The sequence below is a fragment of the Gasterosteus aculeatus genome, chromosome 17 (assembly GCF_964276395.1).
Source record: "Gasterosteus aculeatus chromosome 17, fGasAcu3.hap1.1, whole genome shotgun sequence".
In the NCBI taxonomy this organism is placed as follows: Eukaryota; Metazoa; Chordata; class Actinopteri; order Perciformes; family Gasterosteidae; genus Gasterosteus; species Gasterosteus aculeatus.
Window position 1 is genome coordinate 6,736,733 of NC_135705.1, and position 20,093 is coordinate 6,756,825.

Consider the following 20,093-nt stretch of genomic DNA (forward strand, 5'->3'; position numbering starts at 1 on the left):
GCAATTCTTTTGCAATTGGACAGCGAGCACTTGTGATGGGAGATGCAACCGATCATTTGAAAGTGATAACGTAACAGCCTTTGCAGACGGTTAGAACGCTTAGAAGATGCATTCAGTTTATTTAAGCATCATCTTGCTGCATCACCACCTACATTAAAGTTCAAGCTGGATCTCATTATTTACCTCTTTCTCACTTTCTGTTCCATTCTTCTTCTAATGCACATCTCGATACATTTCTTCTCATCGCGGTCTTCTTCCTTTTTTCTTTTTCACGCCCCTGTTCCTCCGACCTGTCTGTCCTTGACACCACGTCCCTTTCCTTCTTCTCCACTTCTTCTTCCCTCTGTTTGCTGCAGTGCATCACCAGCAGTCACTCTGCCCTCTCTGTCTTTAGCCTCCTTCCGTTATCTTTTCTTCTTCCCTCCATCACCTGCAGCATTTCCACCACTCATTTCTTTCATTGTTTGTATGTTCTATTTTACACAGGTGGTTAAACAATTAACATCCTTTCATCCCTCTGCCTATTTATGCTGCTGATTCTTTTCCTTTTGCATGTGTTCATCGTCATTAAGGTGACGACCACCTCTCCTCTCCTCTCCTGTGTCGGGCTGCACGGTTCTGTTCCAAAGGAGGAAATGCCCTTGGTGTGACCGTGAGAGAGAGATGGGCTAAGGCTCTGCAGTGGCAAGCCAGTGAGTGAGCAAGTTGGTCTCACTTTCCATGTATGCGTGTGTCTGCGTTTGTGTTTATATTTGGATAATAAGAGATGGAGTGTGAAAGAAGCACAGCCTGTGTGTGTGTGTGTGTGTTTCTTTGGCAGAACCGGTTGGTGTTATTTGCGTAATGCATCTCGACCAGGCACGTCTGGCTAAAATGCAGCCCAGACTGTGTCTCCTCTGAAGCTGCCTATTCCCCAAACCAGGCTCGACTTCCTCTTTCCCTCCACGCTCTTCATCACACGCTCCCTGGTCACCTAATCTGACACTCTTCTTCAACCTTGGGGGGAGTTATAAACTAATCTGGGTTGTTTTTCTTACACATTTACTTCCATTTTATTGTGTTGCTCCAAGCATACAGCTCCGCCGGATTGAGTCTATTTTCCATGAAAAGATTTAAGGCCCGTTTTTACTCATGAAGTAACGCAGTATCAAGATGGCAGATCGCAAAGGATTTTCCAAGTGGCGACTGAAAAGCGATTGTGTCAAGACAATATATTATGAGGCACATCAAACTGGACACCCATTTAAATATTAATGGCTAACAACAGAGTGATACATTTTATTGCCAGTATGTATGGCAATAAAATGTATGCCAGCACTCACAAGGGTAAAAATAAGGTCTGTTTTCATCCATCGTAACAGAACACACTGTTTCTCATAGGCTTAAATGTGCCAAAGTGAAATATATTTATTTAATAGCATTATACAATAAAACGAGAGAAATGTGAAAGTTTCCAGTTTGTGTCATTTTTAAGATGTTAAAGCGTTAAGCTTGAGACTGAAAATTGCTTTGATGGAAAAGGCAATTAAAGGTGTTTTGTTATTAGCTTAATAACCCAACATTTTTTAACAAGCACATGATGTACGCTAAGAGGCGCTTGCTTTGCGTGTGTGTGTGTGTGTGTTTTGTATGTGAAGGGTTGCAGTCTGTGCCATGTGAGCTAACAATAATGTCAGTGCCAGGCACCTCAGTTGCATAGCAACAAGAAGTTTTTGAGTGCAGGAATTCTTTCTGTGGGAATGTGTCAGAACAGTAAAAATGCAAAGATACTGAGAGATAATCACTGTAGCCTACAAGGCCCAAAATTCCAGTATTCAAGTCCAAATGACTCCAAAAAGATGGTTTGTCATGGAAGAAATAATCTCTCTATTAATTTCAAAAGATCTCCCCTCTGAATATAAATGAAATCCGTAGCATCATAAGACGGCTGAACATTTCCACTTCCATTGTTTAAAGGTCAACTGCATTTGCATTATTTTCCGTGTTTCTCTAATGGAAACGCCCACTCAGCCCGTAAAGGTCAATTCCACCACAGCGTTTTTTCTTAAATGTATCAGTGCAACTCTATTCTCTGCACATGATACCATGTTGTGTTCTTGTTTTTTTCCCCCCCCTGGGCTTTATGTCGCCTACATGTCTGGGACACTGGACCTGGCACATTTCCTAGAGAGGGAGTAAAAAGTTGACCCCATCAAAATGCCTAAAATGGTCCCTAAAAAACATATTTCGAGGCCTGTTGAAAGGGATGTGCGGGGTCAAAAACATGCATTGATCAATTTAAAGGAACAATATTAGTTCTAGTGGCATCTATTTGTTTGTAGCAGGTTGCAACCAACTAAACCGCTACCGCTGAGCTCACGCCTTCCTTTACAAATGTGTCTGAGAAATACAGCGGCCTACAGGTGTAAATAGGTATGTTTATGATTTTGGTTACAAATACAACCTTTTAAATGCTTTAAAGAAAATATCTAGTATTTTTCTTACATCTGCTAATTTCCAAACCACTATCCTCACTGTCTCTCTGTCCATGTAATGTGCGTCTGTCTACTTTAATCTAAATTCAAATGTTCCAAACAATCAGAGTGCTGAGTGAGGGATGTCGCAACACTGTCAGCAAGAGATTTGCTTGCAATGATTGGATGCATTACAGCATCCAGAATAGATTTGTCTCCTCTTTGCTCTCCTTCTTCTGCACCAGAGCTGTTGTTATTATGATGCAGGATTTTCCTCGTAATTTATTCATACAATCTTCATCTAGACAATTTCCCATTTCCTTTAGAAAAAACGTAAATTTAAACTGATGTAGTCACATTCATTGTAGCATGCAGATGAGGCTTAACATTTCGTCAATAATTTCTGGCGTTCTCTAAATTCCAGTGATTGGAGTGGATACTGCAATGTTCCTTTAACTTTCCGTAAACCATACTCAATATATTGGATACTTCTGGTCAGACCCATTTCTCACAGAATGACGGTAAAACAAAGTAGCGCAGTGCATGTGTTATTGTCAGCACAGTACATCGCATAAACGTTGGACACCAGCAAATGGGAAACTTGTCATTGCCTTTTGGAAGGCTGATAAATGGAAGAGGAATGTGACGAACACGAGGGCGGATTTTAACTGTCATATCATACGGACTCCGGCGGTGAGAAGGAGACAACACTGTAATCCACACGGACGGACGTTGGTGGAGGCTTTGGACGCGTCTTCTTCACACATTCTGATAATCTGTCTCCGGCTTTTTGTCCCCCCCCCCCTCAAGGTCAGATACGATCCCTCACTGTCCTGTGACACGGGCCGTGTAACTAGTTGGCCCATTAATTGGCTGTTTAAAACGTGGTCCTTCACAAGTTCAACTCATTTTAGAAGGAGTTTGAACTGCGAAAGTGCATTAGTGTTTATTCAAATGAATGGTTAGTGAGTACAGTAAGTATCTGCTCTTGATTCTATTGGACAATGTATTAACTTAACATCACTACTAATTCAATTTTAAGTTAATTTGGTGCTTTTGGGGGTTTTTTTTCCTCAAGAAAAGCAGCATGAAGAGCCCTTAAGCCATAATCATCCTTACTTAGCGAATAGTGATGTGGGAATCTCAAAAACAAAAGAGTATTTAAAGCGCAGTACAAGTTGTCCTTTGTTGCTGGGGAGACTTTTGTATTCAGCTGAGGATATTACATCACATTGGCTGTGTCCATTCAGAAGCGTGTTCCAGTCTTTTTTTTTATAAACTATATGTAATTGTCCGGCTTACAGACACGCAAGACTGATTAATCCTCTGCCACAGCTTGATCCTCACACCTCACCTCCACCAGGCATTCATTTCCCCTGGAAATGGGGGAACAAGAACTGAATCTATGGCTGTTTAGGAGGAAGTCTACGTGTCGGACTAGAGACAAACGAGGAAGCGCGGGTAGATTAATGGCTTTTCACATCTGTACTTTGCTGAATAACCTGGCAGCTGAACAGATTTCAGAAGCACGCAGCTTTGCTGGACTATCATAATAGCATTGTTTATTTTTATTTTTAAATTAGCCCTGCTCCTCATTCACGAATAAAGAGCACCATCAGCAGCAAGGTGATGGTTTAAATACGGCTTCCATCTAAATATTTTGCACATGCAGCAAGGCTTTGAAAGTATTTAAATACAATCTTGAGGAACACAGTAGAACTATATTATTAGGAGCTTTTTGTACCAAAACACTTAAGTATATCTTACACAAAAGTATTTAGCATTCTTCTAAGGAAGTGGAGTCAAGTTAATTATCTTTCTTTCCATCTATTTTTAATCGTTGTTTGGTAATTGTTTTAACATGTGACCCATCGAAACACTGAATAGAAATAAAGAGAAAGTGAGGCAATCTTCATTTACATTTGAATGCCAGGAGTCAGTAGAGAGCTCGTTGATCCAGTCACACTTTCCATCTGCAAGCTGCAATGTATTCCTTTTGGAAAGTCAGTTACTGACACGAGGAAGGTGAAAAGTAAAAGCTCCGTTTGACCTGGATGTCTCAACAGTGAGTCTTAGTTCTCCACCCTCACGTACAATTACATCTCACCAGACTCTTTACAACCTTCTAAAACCTCTGTGTTTGCACGTCGTTGTGTTAAGAATGGACCATGTGTGGTCATTCATTCATTTTTCAGCACCAGCATCTTTTCCCAGTTTGCGCACTTTCATTCTGCATGGGAACATGTTCTTTAGTTTTAACGTGCAGCGTACTGGCAAAAAAAGCCGCTGTAAATGAATTCAGTAAAGTAAAGATATAATATTGCAATATTGCAGTGTCACTCATAACCTGAGCGCTAAACATTTTTTTGGGAATGCCATACTACCGTAATAGTTGACTGTCTGACTAGAGAACCAAAATATAATCAATCATTTTTAATATTACGCAATGTTCAGTTTCAAAGTATTTCCATTTTCATTTATGCAATACTAATACAAGAGACTCAGTCTCTTGACAAACTGTCTTTACAAATGATTGCACTTTTAAGATGAAGTACATTACTCATTAGGATGTTTTTTGCTGCTGCTAAGGCCAGTTTTAGAATAGTAACAACGTAGGAAACCAGAAACACAAAGAAGTGGACGTAGACCATCCATCATAACAAATACGTTAGTGGACTTTCGTTTTTAAGACCTGACTTCTGCGTTTTAGTCATCAACGTTTATTTTGGAGACAGGAGCGACCATATGTGGGCGAGAAGGTGGTGCTGTGAAGAGATCAAACCCACTTTTCCGTCCCGATTGACAGGTTGCCATGGGGCCGACTTGTCAATCACAAGGTAACCGTTCCCTGGACGCGTAACCTTCTTTCTTGGAACTAGTGACAGACCACAACCTTATTAGGAAAATGTTGACCGAGGTAAAACGTTACGTAAAAAGTACTTAACAGCCGAGTTCCCCCCCCGGCTATTAGAAATGATGCAGACTTAAGGCACTTCTTGGCTTCACTTCTCAGATCCGGCCTCATTCACTTGTTATATTCAGCGCTGTCTGTGACCTGAGGCGGAATGCCCTCTGTAGAAAAGGGTGTCTCTGTCATTCTGTAATGTCCCCGTCTCCTTTTCCTGCCCTTGCCTCTGGGTTCAGTATGCAGGAGGCTAAAGAGAATTTAAGTTCATCTCAACTGTCGGGCGATGCTGGCTCTGTTTGTGCGTGTGTGTATCTGAGCGTATCTTTCTGAGATTTTTTTTCTTTCTTCAGGTTTGTGTCTGTGTTTCCATTAGTCTTGTGTCTCACGGCTGTCCTTGGGAAGTTAGATGAAGCTCTCCATCAGTCTTGGAACTGGGACCGAGAGGAGAGAAAAGGGTCAGAGATAGAGGTGAGATGAGGGACGGAAGGACGAGGTCCTCATTCAACTGTACTGTGAGTCGTGCGCAAATCTTCTCCTCTCTTGTTATAATATATTATTACATTACATTAAATTAATATATTGCGTTGACAGAGATGTTTTAATAATATTTAATGAATTAGGCCTATTTTCTGCAAAAAACATATTTTGGGGTTTTGCACTGTTGGTCGGCTGAAACAAACGTCATCACAGCCTCTGGTATATAGGGACGTACTCTGTACTATTTCTAATCTCTCTTGTCACAGAATGAATATACATATGAACATTTATGGACTGGACACACACATTTGGCCACAATGTACAGGCAGTTTGTCAAAGGGCAATGCTGAAATCAATAAGTTAGATCGATTAACTAGCTGTAACTGTCACTAATAGTCATACGACCACTTACTGTCACGTATATATTTAGTTGCTCTTGAAAAAGCAAGAGGATTGATGCATTTCTCACCACAATCTAGTTTAGTATAACTGCTCTTTTGTAGATGGAGTTGAACATTTTTACATATATATATTTACAATATATACAATATCAACTCTTTTGAGCTTTCATAAATTGCAGATACCTTTTATCAATGTAAAATGTGTGGGTCAGAAGAGTTAAAATCCACATGAATCAAAAATGATCTAACGTGGAACACTGAAGCTTGCTTGTTGCACATCGGATGAAACCGTCCTCCGACTCTTTGCACACAGATGTAGAATTGGCTACAATGTCTGAGATCATTGGTTGAAGGAGCAGCCGGCGAGGGATGTAGTAGATAAGAGGGAGTGTGCGCGATGGTGACCTCATAGAGAAAGGTTAGAGACCTTTGGGAGTCTTCTTGTTGACCGCGTGTGTGTGTGCATGTGCATGCCTGCACAAAGTCACTGATTGTATGATTTTATTTTATTACAGCCCTCAGGAGATGGTCCAAGGCTTCCGCAATTAATAAGGCTAATGGTTAGTGGCTGGTGGCCTGTGACTGGGATATGAGGTAAACATGGTACTTTATGGGTTAACAGATCCCTTCTGGAAGGAAATGGAGTTTTTATTGTAAGACATAATTTATAGAGAAGGACAGAGAAGAGGATGAGGAGCCTTACACTAATGTGTCCAGTAGGCTTCTTTCATGTGATTCAATTCAATTCAATAAACTTAGCTTTCACAGGTGTGCCCGCAGCATCTACTTAAATAGGTTGCAGTACCTGCAGTATTTTGGCTGTGGAGAAGCCGACTGACTTGACTAAGACAAGTGCTACGGTTTAAGAGGTGAGGTATGACGCCTTTTTTTTTTTACCGTGAAGGCCGTACAACGGATCTGAATTCCCGTGACATGGATTTTTTTAAATTAAAACCTAGAATTGCATTGACAAGGACAAAGTAACCAAGTTATGTCAAAAGGAAATCCAGATGAGGTGAATTGTGTGATGCGTTGGGATTCATGACATGTGAGTGGAGCAGGATGGATGTTTTTTATGGGTGGTCTTGCTTAGCAAGGACAGGTAACCCCACTCTGGCTGCCTGTGATGTTATTGTCCTCTCATGCACTTTCTTCAAGGTTTTGGTGCACTGCAGCCCTGAGTTCTCTCAGACGGGCTGCATTGATATTCAGGGCCTGTTTCTGATCCCCATCACTGCTCTCTCTCTCTCTCCCTCTTTCTGTATAGCTCCCTCCTTCAGAAAATCTCTCAGTTTTCCTTCCTCATCTAAGATTAATGATCCCAATAGATGTTCTTTAATGCCTGTATTTTCCACACCCAACCATATGCTTCTTCACAAAACAATATGTTATATGAACTTAGCACAAAGTCTGCCTTTTGTACACACTAATATAAATATGCACAATATTTCTATAGCAACGCAAATATATTGCTTCCAAGAATAATCTGCCCCTTTTGACGGTGCAACTTTCTTTTTTTAATTTTTATTGCTGGATAAAGAAATGATTGCAGACTCCTTTAGAAGACCAATTTACCTGCACATTATACATATCGTATTTACTTGAGTTTAAAGGGATTCTGGTAAAACTTCTAGGACGAGACATGGTGTCTCAGTTAAATCCTTGTTAAAATGGGTTGTTTAGAGTCGCTGAGGTCAATAAGCAAGCAAGTCTCCGAGCTTGACATTAACCATGACAGAATCTGATCTGTTGAACAGCAGCTCCCCTGTACGACTTCTGTAATACCGTATGCCAGCGCATGCTAGATGTGCACCGCTCAGCTCCCTTTAACCTGTATTTAATCTAGCGGGGAAATCCCAAAGTGTATTGGGAAATGCTGCTAGTGATGCTGATGCGCTCCAACATTCTGATACGTGCATAATACACGTGAGACACAACGGGGGGGTAGAGAGAGTGTTACACAGAGAGAGAGAGAGAGAGGGGAACCGACCAAACAGAGAGAAGTGCAGAAGAAAAATAGGGAGAGGGGTGGGGGGGTAGACAGGACGAGATGTGGGATAGTAAAGTGACGGCAGCATGACACAAGGCTGTTATCCTCTCCTGCCGAGGGGCTGCAGAGCAGGTGTGTTTGTGGACACGAGTTTGGATGAGCGAGACGCGTACACGGGATACGCAGAAGCATTTGTGGTACATGGGTGCCAATCTGCAGAACACAAGAATGAACCTGTCCTTGAAAGTTACCCCCCCTCCCACACACACACACACACACACACACACACACACACACACACACACACACCTCCTTTTCACATATAGGCTCACCCCTTCTTCACCTCATCATCTTTCACCCTTGTTTCTGCCTTTAATGACTGCCCAGTTTTCTCTTTTTAATCTTGCCGTTTGGGACCTCTCTTTCTGTCCCTCCATCTCTTGTTGCTTCAACCTTTTTTGCTCCAGTACTTATATTCTTGAACTATTCTTTCTATTTTCCCCCTTTTTTTCTGCACCCCTCTTCTTTCCTGGACGTCCTGCTCTGCTTTGAGGACAAAATGTCAGAAAAGAAGTACAAGAGAAACGCAGAAAAAGAGATGCTTAGAATATCTGTCGGATCGGCTCCCTTATTTATTTTCTTTCTCCATTCCTCCAACCTTTCATCTCTCTCTATCGACATCCACCCATCGTTCAATGTATATCACTATCCCTCAATCCAGTAAGGCGATAGCTTTGTCAAGTGAAGAGCAGCCCCCCTTTGCTATGCAGCACTGTGCACACACACACACACACACACACACACACACACACACACACACACACACACACACACACGCCCACCCCTGCCGCCTGCCGACATGGTACAGGCTGTGCATTGAGGCAGCCCCAGCTGAGGCAGTAGCAGTGAGTGTGCAGCTTAGCGAGTCTCCACACACACATGCACACCTACACTCACTCACACACGCATATACACGCACACACGCACACACACACTGCACACCGCCGTGGTGGTTAGTCCGCTGCTGCATGTGCCGTTGCAAAAACTCGTTTTAAGGTGGGAGGATTTTCACGTCACGCTGATGGTGGTGATAACCTTGCTGCCATGTGAGTATACCCTGCGCCTGTGTGCATCAACAAACGGCTCATCTCTTTCGCCAGTTTCCTTAGTTGCTTTTGATTCGGTCGGCGTAAATCATCCGCATGGCGGGAGGCTGCGATGTGTGATTATCAATCTGTACACGTTGTTCCATGCATGTCTGTGCTTTGTGGGTGTGAAAGAAAATGGATTCTATTTCAGCCGTGAATCAGTGAGGATGCAGGTGGCCTGTTAGGGAGGAGAGATGAGGAAGATCCACGGCAGAAATATTTCTTCTGCTTAATAGATTTCTGTTTGGAGATGTGTTTTCATATGATTTGTCTGCATCTTTCTCTCTCTCCCTCTCTCAAATGTCAATGTCAAACCATTTTTGGTGTGGGGGGGAGAAATCAAACCCCCTTCCTCTAAATGGAGATGTTTAGTTTCACACCTCCCCACTCAGTCAGGCCATCTGTTGGCTGCATGCACTCTGCAGTCTCTTCTCTGTCACACTCACTGGTCCTGTCATGGCAGCAGGCTGCGCTGCCGCGACCGATCATGTGTGTTTGCTGGCTAGCTGTCTGCACTGCATTAGCTACCTGACAGTGTGGCATGCTGAATTAACAAGGAACATTATCGCCTCTCATACTCTGTCTGCCGCGCTGGGTGGCTGACTCGCTGGATGATTACAGTCACTAGCCAGAAAATTGGTAACTTCACAGTTTTGTTTTTTTTTTCTTCTTTTTTTCGTGCTTTCTTACTAGTGTGATCAACTGACTGATCATCACACCAACTGTCGCACAGGGTCACTGGCATGCTGTCTGGTTTGCTGACTATTTAGTCAGTTCAGTAGGCGGCCAGCTAATCGGCGTGAAACCAAAGACAAACATTCAGAGGGAAACTTCAGCACAGTCGCTCAAACAACCCGTCAGCCGTTTGTCGTCCGGTTATTCGTGACTTGATTCAGTCATTTAGTCAGTCAGCCACACTGTTGGAAAGGCTGTCATAGGAAATTGATTGTGCCTGTGTTGGCACTGGGATGATTGTGTGAACATCAGTTCTGCTGGCACTAAAACAGCCGGACAGCTGAGGCAGAGTCCTTCTCTCGTGCTCTCACTGTGTCTCTTTCTGTCCAAAACAAATACAGGCGATGAGATATTAAATAAAAGAAGGAGGCACAAAGGAGAACAAACACTACGATTTATGCACCGGCTGTCTCATTGTCCATTTCAACTTCTGACCTTGAACCCATTTTTTGATATTTAAAGTGTATATTTCAAGACGTTATAAGCAGCATAACTACTCTTTTTCAAACCTAAGGGGAGATAACTACAAATATATAACGCAAAGTCAGCATGTGCAACGGGTCTCTCTCTTCTATCTGAATGTTTAGACACAAAAATGTACATTCTACATAGCAGAGAACAGATGTGTACAAGAAGATTCCAGAGAAAATCCATACCTTGCTGCGCTCTGTCTGATCTCCTTTAGTTAAGAAGAGAGAATCTGTCAGCGTCGCAGTGGGTTCGGTTTTGCTTTGTCATCATCACCTCTGTGTAGCATAGTGACAAGCACAACGCAGACTTAATACTTTCTTAATAGGTTACTTGATCCAAGTGTGGGTACAGTAAGTATAATTCATTATTTCCTATTAGTAATAACAAATGGAATGAAATGGTTGATTTTTTAAGCTTGCGTACGAGTGGAGGAAGGAAAGTAGAGGATGAAAGAGAAGGTGAGGAGGGTGAGAGAATGGAGTGTAGGACACAACTGATGCCCGACAAGCTCAGCCTAAATTCAGTTTGCATTCCCGATTCATGAAAAACTATCGTTCGATAATATTGTATTGTATTGACTCTATCTGACCCTCCTTCAGAGACATTTTGAAGCTCTGAATAAACTCGCGTGGATGTCTCTGCAGCATCCCAACTGAAGTGTTCATGTTTCCAGTTCATCGTCTCAGACCAGTTTCGGTGGTTTTCTTCTTAGTGGAGGTGCCAACATCTGTGTAACTTTGATGCGCATTTTTCATTTGCTACCTATTTTGGTTGAAAATGAAATTGCTTATGAGATTGAAGCGGTGCAAATGTAACCACTATATCTTTTTTTTGATAAAACCACTGGGTGAACCTGAATAAGGAATTCAAACCCTACCATTAGTGGATATTTAAAAAGATATATTTTTACAAGTTGCATTAGCAAAGCTGGAGATCCAATAGCTGTGGTGATGGTGTAGTGTAGTGACACGTTAGAGCCACATTTGTGCTGCCATGATAAAATAGGTGTGGTATACTCTGCCCATCTTTTTGCCCATTTTAAACTAAATGTGATCCGTGAAATGGCAGTTCAAAACCTCACGTTCCTGATTCACGTTTGCACTCTTTATTTCTGAGAATTCAGTGGTAGAGATTTTTGCACTCTGAATGTTATTGGCAAACGCACGTCTATCTAGTATTTATGTGATGTGCACAAAGGCTTCAAAGAACTATCCTTATTCATTCACTCTTCTTAATGTATCTCTCCCATCCTCCTTATTCTGTCTTTGGTCCCCTTCTAGCACACTTAGCCTTAATGTGCTGAATTTAATTAGACCAATAACTCCCTCATGATTTCTACGGGCTCATCTGGAGCAAGGAGAGAGCAACAGCAGGGTTTTTTTCTACTTTCCAGTGACCTTGCAGCAGGACATTAATATTTGTTGTGTGTGTGTGTGTGTGTGTGCATGGGAATATGCATGTGCTTTGTATGTTTCTATCTTGCTTATACATAAATGTAAATGCATGAATGTATTACTTGCTAAAATGCTTGATTTAATATTTAATATTTATCTGTCTCGGAACAAGACAGTCCTAAAGGACAGCATGTCCTGCTGTCTTACACAGTTCAGAATGCCTCACTGATGATTTTGATGATACTTAACTAGCACATGCAAACTTTATGCACACGTTATGTGTTGAATCGTCTGGAAAAAAAACGTACAGTTGGTGCGAATTCAAGAGAAAATGGGATAAGTGCCAACAATAAATCTTTTGTAAGCCCTCCCTTTGTTCTATGAGTTCATAAAACAGAATTCAGTTTGAGAGACTTGTACTGCGCATATACTGCGGCCAATATTACACAGTTTAAGTTCCTTCTCATCTCCCTGTAGACCGCTGAATTAAAAGTTAGAATAATATTCTTTTGCATTAAGTACAAAACTATTTCCGTTTGAAGTCTATCTTTCTGGGCCGTATGCCTGATGGCCGATTTTTCAGTTAAACCTGAAACCCCAGTCAGTCGGTCCCTTTCTTCATGTGCCTAACCGAAGGTGTAGCAGTGGCGCATGCACCTTCAGTGCCAGGTTTGTTTGCTAGATGTTTAGAGGTTAGTCCTGCATGCTCGGTGGCACCAGCAGACATCACTCACACACACGTGAAAATTCAGCCAGTGCAGGATCCTAACTCCAAATGTCCCCCTGTAGGTCGGCAATGAGGCAAAGCAAAATATGCAGAAAGATGTAACCCCTCCTTGTGTTGTAGCTGCACCACGAAAGTTTTGTTTTGAAAGATTTTAGATGTGATGAAGTGGTTAGAATTCAAGTGGTGTGTAACCACCGTCTGCAGCTCTTCATCACTTCTGCCCTCCACGTCAAACTTCTTCCAAGTGGTGTTTGTTCATGTTAAACAGCTGAAACAATTTGTCAGTGGGAATTTTTCAAGTGTGTTATCCAGTTTTTCCACTCATTTGTATTTGGGCGATACGCAAATACTAATTATGCACCAAGTGGACCCTATTCCAATACTCTATTCTAATGGTGGAGGGGACAAAGCAATGGAATGTCTTTTTGTTTACTTCATATGTCATTAGACAACGCATGCTAATTTTGTTGCACAGGGGGGAGTTTTGTGTTGTGCCTTTTTTTCTTTGGACATGCCGAGAAGTAACAGGCTGTCATGCAAAATATGGAACAGATGAGTGGTCTGAGGTCAGGATCCTGACCCCCTGGGACCTACAAATAGAAGAAGATGGGGGTCGAGCTCTTTTTGTTTTTATGGAGATTACAATAAATAATCCTAACATCAGTCATTAATAAATGGGGCCTGAAAACACGTTGTTTTGAAAGCGAAATGTGTGTATTCTCATGCGAGGCTGTGCAGGTTATTTTTCTGCGCGGGTGAGATCATTACTGAACTCCCCTCTTCTTTCGTCAAAATGTACTGTTGATAACACATTTACCAGCTGCACAAGACACCATGTGCAGTGTGAACTTGACATGAACCACTTTCAATGTAAACCCCCCCCCAAAAAAAGTCCAAGCCTCAGTGGCCTGATGTGAGTATTCATGGCCTTAAGTATATCATGACCTCTGTGATATGGATTTAACCCAACACTGGAATTTAGAAGTTAAATCCACAGTCTCTGCCTCATTACACCAAAGCATTCAGCAACTAATTGGATGATGACTCAGTATGTTTTGCGGGAACTTTAGAGGTTAGAAACCGTCTGAAGTAAGTGTCACTCTGGGCGCCATGTGGACGGCACCATGTGTCATAGTATGGGTGTGTATTAGGAAAATCCCCCTGAGCATGTGTCTCATCCTCTTGTTTGTTGTATCATTCCATGATGTGATGAATCTAGTGGTGAAACAGACTCATCATAGGTCAGGTCAAATGAGGTTACCATACAGAAGCTACAAGTGGGAGAATGTAACATGGAAGGCGTGTTTAAGGGCAGAAGTAAAAAAAACGTCTACCAGGCCCTGTATTTACACATTTTTTTCTGGCAATTTAGCATTTTGATATTATAATATATATACGACAAGCATTTGTGATTTAACCTGTAATGTAACTAGGCGATAATTCAGTATGATCCGTTATCGTCTTTCAATTTATTGAGATGTTGTGATACGTAATTATTAGTAATAATTAGTCTAAATTGTAACGCAGAACAGCCGATGTGTGTTATTTTGAGGGGATTTCCTTTGATGATTACGCTGTGGATTTAAATAACACATTACGTTATGACAACACGTCATACGTGTAAAGTTGCACTACAAAGTTAAATGTTGCTTAAGATACATTGTGAGTGCGTATTGTTTTCTCTTCATTCTTTTGTTATCAGCATAACCTGCTTAGCCAGTAATATTTACCGTGTGCAACATCTTAGCATGTTAACTCTGCATTTGTCAATGCGAGAAAATACTAGAGGTGATGTGTCTCAACTGGATTTCTAAATGGCGATCCATCATATAGTTATATTTCAAATGCCATGTCATGTGTGGTTACTAAAAGAAAAATGAATCTACAGGAGCTGCAGATTGTTGTATTTTCATGTGCTTTTGGCTCTTGTTACAGGATAGACTTCATTTATGGACACAAGAAACAATAGACCATTGTTAACGATGGTGTACCTGAAAAGAGGATTCAAATTAATATCATTTGTTTTTTTTTTCTCATGGCATTCTATTACCACTTACTGTAGTATCTCTTAATTAGGAACAAGACATGTTTCATAAACTAAATACCCGCAAAGCTTTAGAGGAAAACATTGAAAATAGGAAAAATAATTCACATTCTATTCCCCCAAATTGTATCATTTCCGACGGTTCCCCGCCCCTGAATTCTAAGATAAGGTGAATGACAACCAGAGGCTGTGCTCCAGGGGTCCTGGGCTCAGAGTCCTTTGATAGGAGAACCCATCAGCAGATAACGAAACTGCTCATTTACTGTAAACCATGATCTCCCACAGCAAAACCCCCACAGTGCCCACTGCTAAGCACTAAATCACTGCTTATTATTAGAAATATTTAACTTTCGTGCTTTGTTTGTTTGTTACATTTCAATATTCCTGAAAATGCAAGGATTCATTTGGTTACATTTGTTAATGTGCATCCATACGGGCAGGATTATGCTCTACTTCCCCCCCCACAGCATGGCCGTTGAAAATGAGTAGAACTGCCCATGTAGAGAGATAGATAGATGCTTTATTGATAAGAAAAAAAACAACCTTGTTGTAGACAGAACGGATGATGTTAATGGAAAATTACACCGAGGGGAGAGGAGAGGTGACATCTCTACACTGCAGAAATACAGAAGGAAAGTGAGTGGACGACAGAGTCACCCACAGTGGAACGCCGTGACATATTTTCCATGGCACTATTTGCCCTCTGCAGGTGAGCGTTTTGATCTTATGAAAGATAATCTGCTTCTCCGTTTGAACAAACGAGTGATAACGCTGAGTTCCTCATCCTCTCACCGCTTCAGCAAATCACCGGCTCGTACTTTCTTGCGTCTCAATATCGCTCAGCAGTGACACACAGCAGCCCCTCGAGGCCGTCTGGGTTGCCTGGCCAGCTGCTTTTCTCTTAAACCCCCACTCCTATCTAAAAGCCGACATAGGCTAAGCTCGCTCACACACACACACACACACACACACACACACACACACACGTGTATTCATGCCTCGTTCTCTTTTCTGACTCATTCTTCTCTCTCTCATTTTCGGCTCTCGGCTTTGTATTCCCATCAGCCTGAAACGTGGCGGAGCTGCAGTCCTTTTGGATCTCCTGCGTTGGTTTTCCAAAATAACCTTAATTCTTCGTCAGGCTCAGTCGGCTGTTCTTAGTTAGCAGGGCAGCTGGTTTCAACCTAATTAGAGAGCAGTGATGGTGGCTGAGAGAAGGCTCTCCATGTGGTTGTTATGTAACAATTCACCTTAGAGATAACATCAGTTAACATCTCTGGATGTGTACACATTGGATGTTGCAGTGCAGTATAATGCAGCTGCTGTCCGATGTGCGCGTGCATGCGTTTGGGAATTCCCAACGCGTTGTGGAAGTGCATATCCAAATTTCTGAAAAATGTGGTATTATTCATTGCAGTTTTTATGAAATATAAGTTAAATGCTCCATACTTTTAATAGTATTTAATTTATTCTTCTTCATTGAGTCAATGTGACTTCTCAAGCAGCATTGAAACATATAAAGCATGTTCTTAAACACGTCATTAATTCAAAGTAAGCCGTCTGACCGCTGCCATCTGCATTGTGACACCAGCAGCGCAACTAATATACTGACTCAGCAAGTGTCTCTGTTTGTATATGTTTTCTTTGTTCAAGAAGTGGAAACACAATTATAAGAGCATTCTCTATGTAATATGCTCTAATTGCTACCACTGGGAAGCATTTATATGTATTTCTGTCATTGGGCTTTTGATTGTCATTACTGGGGATTTGTTCCTACTCACACAAACACCTTGTTAAAGTGATTTAATGCTCTGGGAAAAGGTTTTGAAATGGATATCTTCATGTCATGATACAAACCCACGAGCATTTGTAAGCCTGTCGTGTTATAATTGGATACCACAGGGGCGTGCAGAGCAGCTCTATCGTCAGTGAATGCTGGCGCACTATTGTTTGTCACAGGCAGGGGGAGCTGCATGCCAGTGCTTCTGCAGGTGGTGCAGTGGGCACAGCTCCCACCTCTGTTCCTCCTCACTGTGCTCAAGGACATTTTGAGACAGACACACGGAGAACGCGCGCTGCTCCTCTGTCACTGTGGAGGACAACAAACTGTCAGACCAGAAACTTCTCATCAAAGAGGAAGCAGCAGTTATTGTAGAGCAACAATACATTGTAATCAAATGCTGGGATGAATGCACCATCTTACATCGATGGGTTATGTGTGAATCTCAGTAAGCTTCCCCTCGACGTGGATAGGAGACTGGGATGATGATGTCATCAAGACTTATTGCCTGCCCTGTATTTTCTTAAGTGCATCATATACCGGCAGCCTCAGTAAGTGCTTTTTAAAAACAAAAGCATGCACACTCAACAAACATGTCCTCGTTGACCTGTCTAACCTCTATTTTATAATGTGTTTGAATGCTTGATGATTTTGTTTTCATGCATTCAGCTTAAGGTTCTCTTTTGACGGTAAACTTTGGTATTTAGTTAAGCAAAAATAAGAGTACTGGAGTGTAGCACATTGTCTTTTAGTTTAATCTGCGCCAACTGTTCATTTCCACCTAACTGAATAAAGCAATATCAAATTATGAAAATGTTATAGTCAAAACCTCAAGTCAAATAAAAATAAGACAAAGGAGTTACTTTACCTACCTAAACTATTTAATTAGAAATAATTCTACCACATGCAAGTGTCCGGCTGTGCAGACTGTTTGATGCTGCTGCTTTTTCTTTATCTTGGTAGCCTCTTTTTTTGTATCTCAGCTGTAGCAAATCTCTCTTAGTTTTGTCTGTAGTCACACTGCAAACACTACCGTTCGGTGTTCAGATGGTTTTGGCATCTGGCTGTGGAGGTTTCAGGTTTTAATCCGGTCTCCATGTGGTTTCATTTGAGTTCATGAAAGTCCAATTAAGTATTTTCACATTTTAGGTGAAAAAAAAGTTCATTATTGCAAAATCTATGCTTTTTCTTTGCGTCTTTGATCTTATGTTACTCATTACTTACTGTCAGCCCATGGGGAGCATGCCAACAATTATGCAGACAGACTGGCACGTAGGCAGAAGAAAAGCACAGCAGGGAGGTGTTTTAGTCAGCTACAGATAGACGGGTTAACGGGATGACAGATTGGTGGGACAGACAGACAGACGGGTACGAAGACATTGATGGAGATATTGGAGACAGGAGGATTTTACTAGTTGATAAAAAAAGAATCATGAATCGCTCCTTAATCCCAAAACTTGAGCAAAAGAAACTTACTTACCCTTGGATGTGCAAACTTTTTAAACGTTGAGGAAAAAACATTTTGACACACTCCTTGTTCTTATCTGTGATTGTATTTGAACAGAAGCTCTACAGCTACTTTGCTTTTCCAAGAAAATAGAAGAACAAATCAATTCTGTTCGGAGTTTTAGTGTGTCTGTGTGTGTGTCGACATGATTTAAAAAAAGGAAGAAATGAATTCACTCAGTTCAGGCGTAAGTAGCGGATTAGACTACTATTTTACCTTTTGCCTCTTTTTTATGCTTACCCCTCTTTACACCATCATTCCCTTTAGATAAAAGATAGGCAACGTGGTCGGAATCACTCCTCTTAGCTTGCTGACTTGGTCAAAGATTTTATCTTTCAATATTGTCAGTTCTATGGGAGAAACAAACCTTTGCCCTTGTTGCAAATGCTATACAGAAACGTTTAGCTGGTTTGTTAGGTTCCCTTGTGCAAGTGGCATCGCCGGTGCTTTCTAACTTTGTCACTTTAGTTCAGGCTTGAGAGGCGAGGGCTAAGAGGGGACTGGGTCCTGTGGAGCTACAGGATCCAAGGCTGTTGCCCCGCCGATCCCAGACGCACCGTTGTTTCTGGTGCTCATCCCCGCCGTGTCGCCACATCATACTCAACAATTGCCACTGGTCACCGGTCACTGTGCATGCCAGCAGTAGCTGGGAGTTTTATCTGATTCCAGGGAAGCTGTTAAGTGGGTTACCGTTGCTACTTCCAAACACGCTGCGGCTGGCTGGACGTACTCTGCATCTTGCAACCCTCTACCCTTCATTGTCAACCTTTGCATCAGTGTGCCGACTTTCAGTGGCCAACATGTTCTACAATGAAACCACTCGGCTGTGACATTAATCATTTAATAATCACCTGGGCATTTAATGACATTTTTTCTGCATGGTCATACAACTTAAACTCTTATTATCTTTGCTGTCATTGCATGATTTTGGAGTTCTTTTAATGAATGGAGCAGCCGGCCATGCTGCTCTAATTGGCTTGGCGGATTGGAAAACCAGGCGTTTTGTACACTGTATTGTGTTTGTTTGGATTTGGCTAAATAATGAGAAAACTCAACAACGCTTGATCACGTTATCAAGTATCGCTTGTGCTGTCTATTCTCTTGTGCTCTATTATTGTCTAAGCTCTTTTAAAAAAACAACAAATAGTCCCACCATTACACTGGGTGACATGCAACAATGGACCGGGGCTCTTTTCCTGGTGCAAAAAAAACATGCTTGCTTAAAAGAATAATACTAATGGTGTCCAGTGGTTACAGGAAAGATAAAATTACTGTTTTATTGTATAATTCTGTTACATTCACATCTTCACTGGAAATAATTGATGTAGGTGCCACAGACTGGTTAGCGAAGAGGGGAAGTATTCAAAAACAGTAGCGTCAACTGTTGCACTTATCGTTAGTCACTTTGGATAAAAGCGTCAGCTAAATAACATGTCATTTAATGTTTTGCTCTTTTCGTGAGATTTAACAAGATAAAAACTCCCATGACTTTTGTCATTATTGTAAACATGTCACACTCCCTCTGTACAAAGTCTCCCCCCGTGAGCTGACCGCAGTCCTGAGGCCAGGGGGCGGGAGACCTGCAGGCAAATCATTGATGCAGGGCAGTCGCTGCACAGGCTCGACCACTTAAACCGTAGAACCGGGGAGGACTAAAGGTGAGACAGCAGCAGCAGCTCGTCCGCTCAGCCCAGCCTCCCTGTGACAGCGCAGTGTTACGTGCTTCCTCTCTGCTTTGTCGTCGGAGCAGCCTGAGCCTCCCGCCCGCACACAACTCCTCTCCGCTCTGCACCAGAAAGGAGCATCCCCCCCTTCTCTCCGCCCTCCTTATTTTTCGCACCCCCCCCTCTCTCTCTCTCTCTCTCTCTCTCTCTCTCTCTCTCTCTCTCTCTCTCCTTCTCTGCCTCATTCTCTCCCTGGCGGTCGGCGTGTCCTCACGATGAGGTTAGCAGCACCGGTAGCGCCAGCAGCAGCAGTAGATAGAGACGGCCGAGCCGCAGTCACTGCAGCAGGCGGCAGAAACTGCCTCTCAGCCGTGCACCATCCACCGCCGCGTTC

The 20,093-nt window shown here is 42.1% G+C and overlaps 1 protein-coding gene across 15 annotated transcripts in view; it reads left to right on the plus strand.

The window, feature by feature from the left end:
- atp2b2 (ATPase plasma membrane Ca2+ transporting 2) overlaps positions 1-20,093 on the plus strand; it is an 86,046-nt gene that overhangs the window by 13,404 nt on the left and 52,549 nt on the right. For 11 of the 15 annotated variants that reach the window (XM_040203872.2, XM_040203863.2, XM_040203868.2 and 8 more), the window contains exon 1: positions 9,103-9,335. The exons of 2 other annotated variants lie outside the window; for them this stretch is intronic. The gene's annotated coding sequence lies outside the window, so the exon portion shown is untranslated. Of the gene's footprint in view, positions 1-9,102; positions 9,336-19,842; positions 19,980-20,093 lie in introns of those variants that run through there. 2 more of the 15 variants (XM_078091828.1, XM_078091829.1) reach the window with 2 other exon arrangements.